The sequence below is a fragment of the Chinchilla lanigera genome, unplaced genomic scaffold, assembly GCF_000276665.1.
Source record: "Chinchilla lanigera isolate Chin_1 unplaced genomic scaffold, ChiLan1.0 scaffold00157, whole genome shotgun sequence".
Lineage (NCBI taxonomy): Eukaryota > Metazoa > Chordata > Mammalia > Rodentia > Chinchillidae > Chinchilla > Chinchilla lanigera.
The window spans coordinates 599,941-613,452 of record NW_004955558.1 but is presented as its reverse complement, the minus strand read 5'-3'; the positions used below and the strand labels follow the sequence as shown (position 1 = coordinate 613,452).

The window sequence follows — 13,512 nt, the reverse complement described above, 5'->3', positions numbered from 1 at the left end:
CAGCTGAAGGACCTCAGAAAGCATTCTGGGTTTCATATCACAGGAATATGTGACATGCTGGGCTAGACTGTTGGGCATCTTGCTTCTACAGAAAGACTGGAACAATATTCTTCATGAAGGGACAACAGAAATGATGACCAACAATCCTGTCCTTGGTTTCATTGTTACCACTGAGACACACTTCTGGGTAATCAAGAGTGATGTATCAGAGTATCAGTCCTCCTAGGTAGGTCTTGTTAGTTGCGGTTGTGACATTCTGCCACAGAACCAGGCAAGTTAAAGCAGAGCACATCCACCACCCTTTTTATTGGGGGGGGCAGGTGCCACACTGTCATTTTGGTAAACTGTAACTTGGGTGAGTGTACATTATGGTATTGGGAATGCTATTGACAAGAGGAGCACATCACTGGTCTGTGACAAAACAAGGTCCATATGGTGGATCCAGCACTTTTTCAGGATATCTGAGGTGGCCACTTTGGGATTACCAAACAAAGGCATGCTGCAAGGCTTCTGCTGCCATGTCCTTGTTCACAGATCAGTGCCCATCCCCCAAGACCCTCTGTAGGGGAGGGGATGGGCTAAATTACTGTAGTAATACTGTGTTTGTACCAGTTCCTATTGCCTGACCCCAATCTTTTATGCCTCAGTTGTGTAGTCCATTATTACATCACCTTCTGTACACATGAGATGTCTGATATCACCCACCTGACTTCATGTCACCATCAAAGGGATCCTAGCAATGTAGTGTTCCCTAATCTTGTTCCCCACTTGATTTTTTTCAAAGGATTTCCAGTCTTTACATATTTAAATTTAGAGCTAAAGAAATGCAATAGTTAATTACATAATCTTTGGTGAGGACGAATTGAGAGGAAAAACACAAAAGAACCCACAAATAGAAATTAACATAAAATGATAATGTAACAATGTGAAACAGGTTTTCTTATTTATTTTTGCTGTTCTGAGGATCAAATACAGGGCCTTGGGTAAGTGCTATTCTTCCAATCCCTGAGGCTATCTCTTTTAAAATATGTAATCACTAACAAATAAGAATGTTTCAAGGTATCCCATCCAGTATAATTAGGTTGGAAAGGAACAGAAAGCTTAAACGTTCCTCCTCTTCACAGGGTTCGTTTGCTTCAAAATCATTTTAATATTTTTGCCAAAGGCAGTTAATCTGTTTAGTGTTTTTTTTTTTTTATGATTTTTATCTGCTAATGGGAAAGGCAGAAGATACCACTTTAGGCAGAAGATACCACTTTGGGCCCCACCACAGTTACTGCCTTCACAGTTTCTCTCTAGTCTGTAACACCTCTTGAGGGCAACAGCTTTCTCATAATCAATATATTATTACAAGCTCCATCACAATCCATGGTGATTTTTCACAATAAGGCTTTACTGTGAAATAAAGGCTTTCTTAGTTCCTATATTCACAGAATTTCAAAGCTGACACTTAAGCAAATATTCAGATTGAAAATACAAAGGTTTTTTTCTCTACATGTTTGTGACATAAAATAAGACATAATTAGCACCTGAGGCACAAGCACACTCACTACATTCATGAGGTTTCTCTCTGGTACAGATCCTGTTTTCTTCCGAGAGTGTACATCTGACTCCTGGTTGTCCAATAGGGACCACATTCCCATTTCCTAGGAGCCCACTGATGTTTGACATTATTAGGGATCATAGATAGTATTTGCACAGTTATATTAACAGGGTTTTTCTCTTGAATGAGTTTACTACTGTCCAATAAGGTGTGACTCACGTAGAATTATCCACCTTCACTGCTCTTCTGCATTTGTCCGTGCTGTGTGTTCTCTTATGTTTAACAATGCAAGACATGTTGGAGTGGGCTTTCACACACTCATCACATCCATAGGGTTTCTCTCCTATATGAGTTCTATGATAGCTAATCAGTTTTGCCTTTGTAATGAAGGTTTTCCCACAGTCACTGCATTTATATGGTTTCTCTCCAGTGTGAATTCTCTGATGTCCACTAAGTGCTGACTTCTGTGAACAGGATTGTCCACACTCATTACATATAAAGGGCGTCTTGCCTGTGTGGTATCTCTGATGTGCTACGAGGCAGACCTTCTAGCTGAAGACCTTACCACAGTTAGTACATCCACAGGGTTTCTCTCCTGTGTGAGCTCGCTGATGTTTCATAAGATTGCCCTTCTGAATGAAGCCTCTTCCACATTCACTACATAAATAAGGTTTCTCTCCTATATGAATTCGCATATGCACAATGAGTGGTGATTTCCTGACAAAACTTTTCCCACATTCGGGGCACACATGGGGCTTTTTTCTTGTTATGTATCTTCTGCTGCTGAGATTTCCTGAAGAAGGCTTTCCCATATTTACCACATTCATAGGGTTTCTCTCTCTTGTGAACATTCAAATGTTTAGTGAGGTTGAACTTCTTGTAGAAGATTTTCCCACAGATACTACATCCATGAGGTTTCTTTCCTAAATGAATTTTCTTCTGTTCAGTGAGTTGAGACTTCTTGCGAAAAGCTTCCCCACATTTAAAACATTCATGGGCTTTCTCTACTTTGTGTATTTGCTGCTCTTTAAGGAATTGTGACTTGGTGCTGGTAGGTTTTCTACTTTTAATTTTAGTATGGGGTTTAATTTTAGTATAAGTTTGCTCATGAGTATCATAGACAAAGCATCTCCTACCTATATTGAACTCAGTAAGCTCTTTTGTTCTACATTTTTCTGCTCTGGTTGGATAAACCTAAATATGGTTTCAAAGTTTTTCCATGTAAATCAAACATATCATGATTTGGGCTTAAAGGAAAATGTTTCCACCTCTGAATATTTCCAAATGCAGTCTTTTCACATTGTTCCACCCTCTTTGGCCTTTTTTGGCTTTGCAATTGCTGTTGCAGGTGATCATCAGCTTTCCCAATTTCTAGGAAAGAAAGAATAATGAATCCACTCGTGAGTACCGTTATGAAATAAAACAAAAAACAGCTGGTACTTTAGTGGAAACCATATGATATTACCTAAAAGTAATTCCAAGTATAAATGTTCTTTATCTCCTTTTTAAGAAACTTTTTCTATTATGATTAAATACAACATTTGCCACTTAACCATTTTAAGTGTGCAGACCTGCAGTAATAAGCACATTCACATTGTTGTGCAACCATCACCACCAGAATTTTTTCATATTCCTAAGCTGAAAAACTGTACCCATTAAATACTAAGCACTTTATCTCCTGGACATAGACAAGCACAGTGATATTAAAAACAAACCAAACAAACACTAGTAAGAAACACAGTTAAACAGTTTTGGCTGTTTTCCAAAGAGGACCTTGGCAATAGTAACATACAAGGAAATCACTGTGAGTATTGTACCAAAAAACTGGTACAGTGGGTCCCTCACATCCAAAATAGGGACCTATTCATTCAACACGTTCTTATGAAGTGACTAGCACTATAATTCAGGTATGGTGCTAGCAATGGAAAACCACACTACTCCTTAACTTCACTGAAGTGCTATCCTAGGGATGGAAAGAAAAACAAGATAAAACAGAAAGAAAAAGAAAAGGCTAGGCAGTTGCAAATATAATTGTTTGAAGAAAAGAAGTGATGAGAAATGGATAACATCAGGATTTATATGGGAAGATGACAGGACTCGCTCCTGGATGAGGTGGGATGAAGTAAGAAAACAGGGAATCAAAGGGTTCTGCTACATAGCTGGCTTGAGCTGAAGGGTAAGTGGGTAGTACTTAAGAGGATGGGCCAGGCATGACGTGCATTACTAAATCCAAGCTACTCTAGGGCTATCTTGGGAGGATTCTAAGTTCAAGGTCAGTCTGGCAAGCTAGTGAGACCCTAAAATTTAAAAAATACAAAGTAAAGGCTAGCAATAGAGCTAGTGGTAAAATGCTTCCTAGCATGTAGCAGGCACTGGGTTCAATCTCCTGTACCACAAAAAGAATGAGGAATACTGCTGAGGAACCAAAAGTAAGTGAAATCAAGTATGCCTTTTGAATCATATTAACTTTGAGATCAAGTAAGTACAGAGAGAAAAAATAATCAGATATATAAAACTCAAGGAAGGTCTTAAGCAGAGATAGCAATGTGGATTCATTAGTATACAAATATTATTGAAGGTCAGATTATTAGATGAAATCATATTCAGAAAACATGAAGAGTGACAGCAGATGAAGGCCAACATCAAGGTAGATATTCCAAAATACAGAGATTTGGGATGAACTATGAAGGATGAGCCTATGAAGGAGACCCAAACAGTAATGAGCCTGGGGAAGGAAATAACCATACATGGTACTAAAACACACATCCCCAGAAGGCAATTCAGAGGGCTAGATACATAGCATTTGACTTCAAGGGGACTAATTGACACCTGGGAGCTCATCTGTTGCTAAAATAGGCCCCCTTCTTATTTTTGTAGTCCACCATCAAATCAGTTGCTCCACAGTGCCCACGTCACACTTCCAGGAAAATAGCAGTCAACATCCCAGCCTTGTATCCCGCTATAACACATTCTTGTATGTCCCTGTCGTGCAGGACACGACAATCTCTATAGACTCACAAGATCCTAGGAAGGCACGCAACCTAGTTGGTGCACCAGAAAAAGATCCTCATCAGCATAAGGTTGTTGCCCTCTAAGTCATGCAAAGCGACCTCCCTTAGCATAACACCTTCTTAGCATGAAGTCACCACCACCCTCTGGGTCATCTGATAATCCCTCTGATTATTGTGTACTTATCGTAAATGGTGGTTAGCCTAGAGTGTCACTGTCTGCCCACCCTGGGACACTGAACTTCCAGGCCCCCTGTAATGAATTACTAAATTTGTCTCTACTTTATCCTTTCACCCTGCCCATCACTAAATCAATTAGGGGACTATAGCATTTGTCATTTGATCAGCCCGATACAGTGCTTTTCTCAGAAGGGAGAGGATTCTCATTCCTTACATTAAGAGTGCAATCTCAAGGGTAGTTGCTAAGGAAACAGGTAAGCTACGGCATACTAACCTCTGGATAAGACAATGTTAAGAAGGATGTCACTTGGGAAGCCCCACAGAGAGCAAGAGCTTAACACATACACACGCAGTAAGGTCTTAAGGCCTATAGGACAGAGCAGAGGGTGAAAACAACCTTTGGAGAAGCTCAGAGCATGGAACAACACACTAAGAAAGCAGCTAAATACAATTACATTCCTGTCCCTACGGGGGAAGGATGCATGGAGGATGTTTTGTATCTTCACACATTCACAAGTGTGCTACTCGACAAGAACACTGCCTCCTCCTCTTGCTGCTCCTCTCTCACTCACGCAGATTGATTTGACTGTGGGTTTCATCTTCTAATGTCCACAGTGGCTCTCCACGGGAGAGGGCATCTGGCCTGCTGGCTTGAAACACTGTAAGTGGGAAATGAGAGAAGATGTGGGCTCGCTCAGCTCCACAAGGTATCTCTGAGATAAAAGAATGGCGCACTTTAGGGAATACACAACGTGCATATCTGAAAATTAAAAGCTTTTTCTAACATTAGGAAAGGCTACACCTCTTCCTCTGAGCCCAGATAGCGGGCTGAGAATCTAACCTTGAAAGTACAACAGACATACCAAAGCTTCCAGAAGCTGAGGAAGGAAAGGCCACTGACGGGGCACCCTCTGAGTGACACAGGGCGGCCATCCTCACCCACGGACACCAGGCTGCTGTAGTTCTCCAGCATCACGTCCCGGTACAGGTCCTTCTGAGCAGGGCCCAGGAGCTGCCACTCCTCCCGGGTGAACCTCACAGCCACATCCTCCAGCGTCAGTGACTCCTGTAACCAAGTCTGTCAATGAGTGGTCCTCTACTTACTGAAGTGGAAGGACTGTCAAAGAACTAGTTTGCTCACCTTCATCATGTAGGCCACATGTATGAACCTTGTAACTCCTATCTTTTTTAACATGCTATGAAAGAAGCAGTTAAGACACTTTGTAGTTGGACAGTGACCCATTAATTCAATAAGCCAAGTGTCTGTAACATGTAGTCATTAGACCTTCTTGCAGACCTCTGCAGAATGTGTCTCCGCATCTAATTCACAATCACTGAACCACAGGCTACTGAGTCACTCATATAGTTGTATGGTCCACACAGAAAGACACAGTATGACCCTACTATGTAAACAACACCATAGCATCAAGTCAAATGACAAGTATTTGTTGGCCCTAAGAAAGCCACACTACATCCAAGTGATTACACACATGGATGCATGTGTAAGAATATAAGCACATGTGTGTACAGATACACACATACACACATATATATGTAGAGAGAACAGATGCAGGTATCCACACAGATAACCATCTAGGACATAGAAATGATAAACATCTGTTAATGGGCCATTAAAGAATTAGGAAAAAAATATACAGCAGATTGTTTCACCATGTGTATTATGTAATTTGAATCTTTCCACTGAAAATATATCCATGAGTTTGTAGTTCTTTCTGACAAGAATCACGTAGTGTCTTCTCACAGCGATTCTCCAACTCTTTGCCCCTCTGACACCAACCGGGTGTTGCACCCTTTCACCCTATTCTAACACTGCCTGGCATTATCATCAGACTCCACAGGTTTAGTGGACCGGTCCTAAAAGACTGCACTTTCATCAGATGCCAGTCAAAAGCTCTAAGTCCCCAGGTTACCTGTACTTCTGTCCAGCTCCCTACAAATTTGAGGGCTGCCACAACCTGTTCCCTCAGGATAATGATTTCTTAGCATGACCTACAAAACTCAGTAAAATCTTGTACCTACTACTCTATAATACTACTATACCTAACCAGATGAATAGGTAAGTAGGGTGTGGTCTCAAAAGGTACCAAATGCAGGGGGCTTCTGTTTTTGTGGAGTTGGGGTACACCCTCCATCTCCCACATGTGTTCACCAACTCAGAAGCTCTCCAAATGCCACAGAGGGTTTTTATGGTGGTTTTCTGAGGGTAGGCAGGATTGATAAAATCATGGACCACTGGTGACAGAACCAGGGCAAGGGTGAGACTGACAGTTCCAAACCTCTAATCAAGAACTGGTATTTCTGGTGACCAGCCTCCATCCTCAACTATCCAGGGACCCACCCCTAGTTCACCTCATAACTGTCCATTCAGGTATGGATAAAAGGAGCTTATTTTTTTTTTTGTTTTGGTTTGGTTTGGTAGCACTGGGGATTCAACACATGCTCTTCACACTGGATTCCATCCCCAGCCTTTATTTTTTTTAATTTTGAGACAAGGTCTCACTAAGTCACTAAACTGTCCAGGCTGGTCTCAAATTTGTGATCCTCCTGCCTCAGCCTCTCAGAGCACTGGGATTACAAGCCAGTGCTAGGGGTATATTATGAATAAAGAAAGATACTCATGCCAGTCATGGTGGTAAATGCCTATAATCCCACCACTTGGAAGGAGGCAGAAGGATCACCATGAGTGTGAGGCCACCCAAGGTTAGTGATTTCAAAGCTAGACTGAACTACATAGTGAGCCCTATCTCAAAACAATAACAAAAAGTACTCTATCATTCAGGAGATCCCAAGGGTTTTAAGGGATCTGTGTCAGAAGTCAAAGACAAAGATGTATATGTGTGTGCATATACATGTATGTACAAATATATAATCTATACATTGTATTATACCGCAATGAATTATTCACATACTTTAAAAATAAGAACAATAAGAGGGCTGCTATGGTTTGGAAGTACTCCCAGAACTGTGTGTGGTAAAGGCTGGGTTGGCAGCTTATGGCAGTATAGAGAGATGGTGGAACCTTAATGAGGCGGGGCCTAGCAGAAGGAAGTTAGGTATTTTGTCACAAACGAAAAGCTGACTAACATACAACATGAGAGGTTAATAACTGGATCTGAACACAAAAAAAAGTCTTTGCATTTTCAAGAGAAGGATCTAGCTGGGTGAGTGGTGCACGCCTGTAATCCCAGCACTCAGGAGGCTGAGGCAGGAGGATCATTGCAAGTTTCAGGCCACCCTGGGCTACAAAGTGAGTTCAAGGCCAGCCGGAACTGTGCGGTGACACCCCTTCTCAAATAGACAGAAAAAAAAAAAAAAAGAAGGACCTAAAGCTAAATCTTTAGATTAACAATGCAAGCCATTATCAACAGAGGGAGCTATTACCACAGAACTTTCAGCTCCCTGTGGCCAAGTCTGTGTTCAAACACCAGTTCAGTAATCTTTTCAAACAGAACCTTTCAAAGCCAGGTGAACCCTCCATTTTCTAGGTAATCAGGCTTTATTCGTGGATAAACCCATGCATATATAGACCACCAGGCTGCGCTCTCAAAAACTGTGTCCACTGAACTCCTCACCATCCAGTCCCACTGGGGACATAAAATAATCATCATGTAAAAAGAAGGGCTGGAGGAAGTGGAGGAGACAAAAAAAAAAAAGAATTAAGATGCATTATGCACATTTACAAATTCCCCATGATGAAGGTGATTATATACTGCAAACATGCACTGAAAAAGTAAAATAAAATGAAATGAAACTGCCATACAAAACCTGCTTGTGTGTCTTTTAGAGGAATGCTGTTAAGGATAGGCTACCACATCATGTCTAGGAAAAACCAGAGAATACGACATCCCCTGAGGAACTGATCTGTCTCCTCAGAGTCAGTACATATCCTGTAACTTAGGGTGACGCTCTCGCAGTAGTGGCTGCTAGAAATACCACACGCAAGCTGATGGTTAATATAACCAACAGGGTCCTGCAGTCACACATTAAATTCCAACATGCAAGATCATGCAGCATGAACTCTATGGAAAATACATTTCTCTGCACGTGCGTGCGTGCATGCTTTATGTGTTTCTCTGGGGATGGAACCCAGGACCTCATGCATGTTAGGCAAGTGCTGTATGACTGAGCTATAGCCCAGCCCAAAAATATATTCCTTATTCCTGTTTGTCCTGACTTTTAAAGCTAGAGTCTACATTTATTTCTATTCAAAGCCCATTTTCTCCAATTTGTCCTTTTCATTTAAATTAAGTGATTTCTTCAGGCCACTACAAACCAATGAAGGAATCAAGAATAAAGTAAAAAAAGTCACCTGTGCCTTTGTCATTTTCTTCTGCTTCAGGAACATCCAGTAACTGAGCAGCTCTGTCTTCAGTGTCTTCTGGATCTGCCTTAAACTTTCATTTAGAAATCTGAGTCTTTGGTCAACGATATTCCAAGAAATGATGACATGCACATTCAGGAAGCTCCTCTTTCCTTTCTTCAAACAGTCTTGCTGTGGGATAAAGAGCAAGTTCAGCTGGGGACACATTCCCCCTAGCCCAGCTACTGCTGTTGTGGAACCGGTATGGAATGGAATGGAAAAACGCTCTGCACCAAGGGGTTAGAAGGCAACCAACTTTATTATGCTATCAGGGAATCCCTTCCAAAGCATCAGCTCAGAGCCGACTTTGCACTGTTTATATAGGTTTGCAAGCAGAAGATACAAAAGCTTAAATTTATTGGGTAGCATCAGTCACCTCTCATTGCTGGGCAGAAAGTCCTTGAAGTAAGTGTGTACTAGTGTTGGTCATCTGTTGTTGCTAGGAAGTACAGGCTGTGCAGCTGGGTGAGGTCACACTGAGCTAGGTCAGGTTATCTCTGGTTTAGTCAGTCAAGGCTGAGTGAGTCTAACATATGAGCTATATGGCAAATATTTCTAAATGTGCCCTTTATTAGTGCCCTAAAATCTTTGTCTTAGGGCAATAAAACACGGCAAACTGAACGTGGGGTAGGTGTGCTTTTCTTCTGGGAACCAGTAGTGTAAACAAGAAAGGGAAGGTGGGAAGTAATCCTATAATCCCATAATCCTAGCAATAGGGAGGCTGAGGCAGGAGTATGGCAAATCTGAGCTTGTCTCAAAACAGCAAGACCCTGTCTCGAAACAAAACAAAATAAAAAGAGAAAGGAAGGGAGGGGCAGGACTTCTCAGCCACATCAGTTTGGGGATCCTAGAAAAGATGAAGATCTGGGCTTTCCTTTCCTTTAAATCATATGTGCCCACGTACCCATTTATACGGGTATAATGTGGGTTGAATGGTAGCTGCCCAAAAGACAGGTCCATGTGCTAACTCCCACAAACCTCTGAACGTGACCTTCTTTAAGAATTCCACCTTAGCAGATGTAACTCAGGATCTCGATTAGCTTATCCCACTATGGGCTCTATGTTTCTCTCCAGGGAGAAACATCTCTCAGGACAAAAAGAAAACACTCGGTAGACAGAAGCAGAGATTGGAGTGAGGCAATTGTTCCTTCTACAAGGCAAGGAACACCCGAGACTCTGCTAGAAAAGGAAAAAGGTGAATGTGAGGCAGGTTTTCCCAGCACCTCCAAGGCCCCTTCTAGATGCACCAGGAGGCCGCACAGGTCTCAGGATATAACCCTATTCCTGGTTATCATGTAGTGAATGAAAGGATTCAAAGCAAAACTAGCAAAGGGGGAAAGTATATATGGCAAAGCCCGGAGACCACCGGACACTTGTTTCAAGGGTCCTACTTCCTTCAAGTAACCCAGGATTGGCTTAATTCTCCAGCAGTATATTGTGACACTTGTGAGGTGACGAAAACCATGGATCTTCTTAGAGACACAGTGGCCCAGGGCCTTTATCTGAGGCTGATGATGCAGACACTCCCCTAACGCACCAAAATGCCAGAATCCTGGGAGAAAGCAGACGCTCAGGATAAAGCACATGGTTTGAAAGAACAATGGCGCACACTGAGCCACTCTTATCAGGGAAGGATGGGAACATTTCCACAAATTAAATTCCCAAGAACCAACTGCTGTGGTTGGAAAGTTTGTATCCCTCCAGAACTCAGGCTGAAACGTTAACTCCAGGGCAGGAGTCTGAGGAAGCAGAGCCTTTAGGAGGTTCAGTCATGCTCCTCATGAACGGCATTAAGGCCAGAAAGGGAATGATAAACACGCTCTCACTAAGCCAGGATCGAGGGAAGGTAGTAGTGATAAAATTATTGTTTGTCACCACTTCTTAAAATGTTTGACGAAAGATGAATTATTGAATGGAAGAAAAGGTAGTCAATCAACTTACTAGGTGGAGGTCAAGAGCCAAAACAGCCAGCTGAAGACCTTCACTCCAGGGGAGTAAGTTGACCACTGACTCTTTATTCTTTTCATGTATAACTGACAGAAGTGCAGAAGCTTCACCACTTCAGATGACTTAATCCTGGATCTCCTTAAGCTTTCCATCTGTGGGCTTGAAGAACTGAGGGGGAACATACCGTTCATAAGGTCGGGCTAAGGTAGGAAAGAGGAAAAAGGAAGGTAAGAAGGTGATAAGGAAATCATAACCAAAAAAAATTGCACTTTCAGAAGACTGCAACTTCTAGAAACAAAGTTACCCAAAGCAATATATATCAGCGGTCCTTTGGTCAAACTGGATTCCTGCCAGACCGATCACACCCAAAATTCCTTGACAAATACTCGCTTCCTCCCCTGTCCTCCACTGCGCCCTCCTGAACTACCCGCAAACCTGACCTTTGACCTCCCACCCCGGACCGCAGGGTGCCCCAACTTCAGACCCACGTCCCGCGCCCCAGCTTCTCTCTACACCAACTTCTCCGCCTCTAAATCTACCCCAGGAGGACGCTCACTCGCTTTCCCTCCGAACCCGCAAATATCTCCAATAAGCTAAGGCGAATCCCATGAACACGTCCGGTTCTTTGACCTTTAAACCCAGCAAAACTACGGTGGCTGACAGGACCTCCGATGATTGGATTTCGTGAGCTCCTTAGCGAGCAATATGTCCGCGCCCACTGTGCACCTCCCTGGGGGCAGCCATTTTGAAATGTTTGCCGTACACAAAGTGAAGCAGAGAGATAACCAAGACTGGAGAGAATGAACCAAGAGCCCTGCTTGCTGGCGTGCTTGGGCTCAGCCCCTGTTCTCTAAGGTTTGAGTGTCATTTTCCTAACCTAACAAGCAGCTCCCAACAGTAATCCTTGAGGACGAGTAGGGCCCTGTGGGAGGGTGAGACGATTTCTCAGAGTAACACTGGCCTAGGAGGGGAGAGGAGTGTGGGAAGCGTTCTGGCAAATGGAGGTCCGCAGACGGGACCGGCCAAGCTGTAGGGACCGTGAGAAGGAGATAGGCAGTGACGTAGGGCTCACATGGCACGGCTATCGTGGCAGACGGTAATAGAAAGGACAACTTGCTTATTGCAAGTTATCCTTTGTGAAACCTTCGCGAGGGCAGGGGACAGCGACGCAGTGCCTGCCTGGCAAGCGCAAGGTCGTGAGTTCGATTCCCGATACTGGAAAAAGAAAACAAAAAAAATAAAAGAAAGAAAGAAACCTTCGCGAGTGTAGAACAGTTATTCTTGGGGAATGTCTTCACCGGAAAGTTCCTGAACCCATGAACCTTAACTCACCTTAGCAACAGCTCACCCCAGCAACAGCTCATCCCAGCAACAACGGCTGAGACCGTAGGGAGCAGGGAGGGCTGAAGCTGGAAATTGGTCAGTCGTGTGGGGGCAAGGCGGGCAGTCGGAGAACAAAGAGCATGTGAGGCAATCAAGCTACTTCCTGGAAATACCTTGCCTGAGACGATCCTAGCCATTAGTAGCTAGGTAACCCTATATCCTGCGATACTAACTTTGTTAAATGTATAAATAAATACCCATAGGGTGGTTGAAGAGCTCTTTTCCTTCCGTCATGAGAGAGAGGACTCCAACTTACCTCAGCTTTCCTCTCTTATATTTATTTCTCAATCCTCTCGCCATTTTTCTCCTGAGAAAATCGAGAGGTGTGCGGGATGCAGCATAAGACACTGATTGGCCTAAAGCACACTAGTCAGTGAGGAGCCCATAATCCTTAGCTCACCCCATTCTAGTTTACACCTATAAGAGCGGGCAGAGCAAAAATCCCTGCAGAGAAGCACATTTCAAGCTTCACTCTCCCCTACAGCTTGCGTTTCAAGGGTGCTCTTCCCACCATCGCAGTATTCTAAGTAAACCTTTTCTTCATACTACTTTTGTTTCTGAGTTCCTCATTCTTCTATAGATGATCTACTTTATTCTCCACTTGGGAGACTGGATTTCAGTCTGGCCCCACCCTTGCATTCCTCACCCTGGTGAGAGCAAGAAACTCAGAAAGGCAGAGGGTCTTTTAACAGGATGATTTCTAGTTTCTCTGACCCCCGCCTGGCACAACACATCCTGCTCTTGCTCTACAATAAGTACTTTGCTGAGTCCTCTCTGACTCTACCTTAGAATGTTTTCTGGGCTGAGAGAAGAACCCACCAGCCAAATGGTAGGAAGAAAGGAAATGGGTTTTTTATGTCACTAACCTGGAATGGTTTATGTTGAAACTGAAATCTGAGGTACAATAAAAATATCCTGTATTTGTCTAAGCAAAACAAATTCATGAATTAGGAAGCATCCAACCAACAGAGCCTAATGCTCCTGTACTAAGCATTAGAGGATTAGCATAAACAAGGAAGTGAAACAAAGAAATTATCTGATTGGTTAGGATAAAATTGTCTTTTTTGCTT

The 13,512-nt window shown here is 42.9% G+C and overlaps 1 pseudogene; it reads right to left on the bottom strand.

Annotated features, from left to right (window-relative positions):
- Positions 1-1,372: 1,372 nt before the first annotated feature.
- Positions 1,373-11,686, bottom strand: LOC102004862 (annotated as a pseudogene).
- Positions 11,687-13,512: the final 1,826 nt, after the last annotated feature.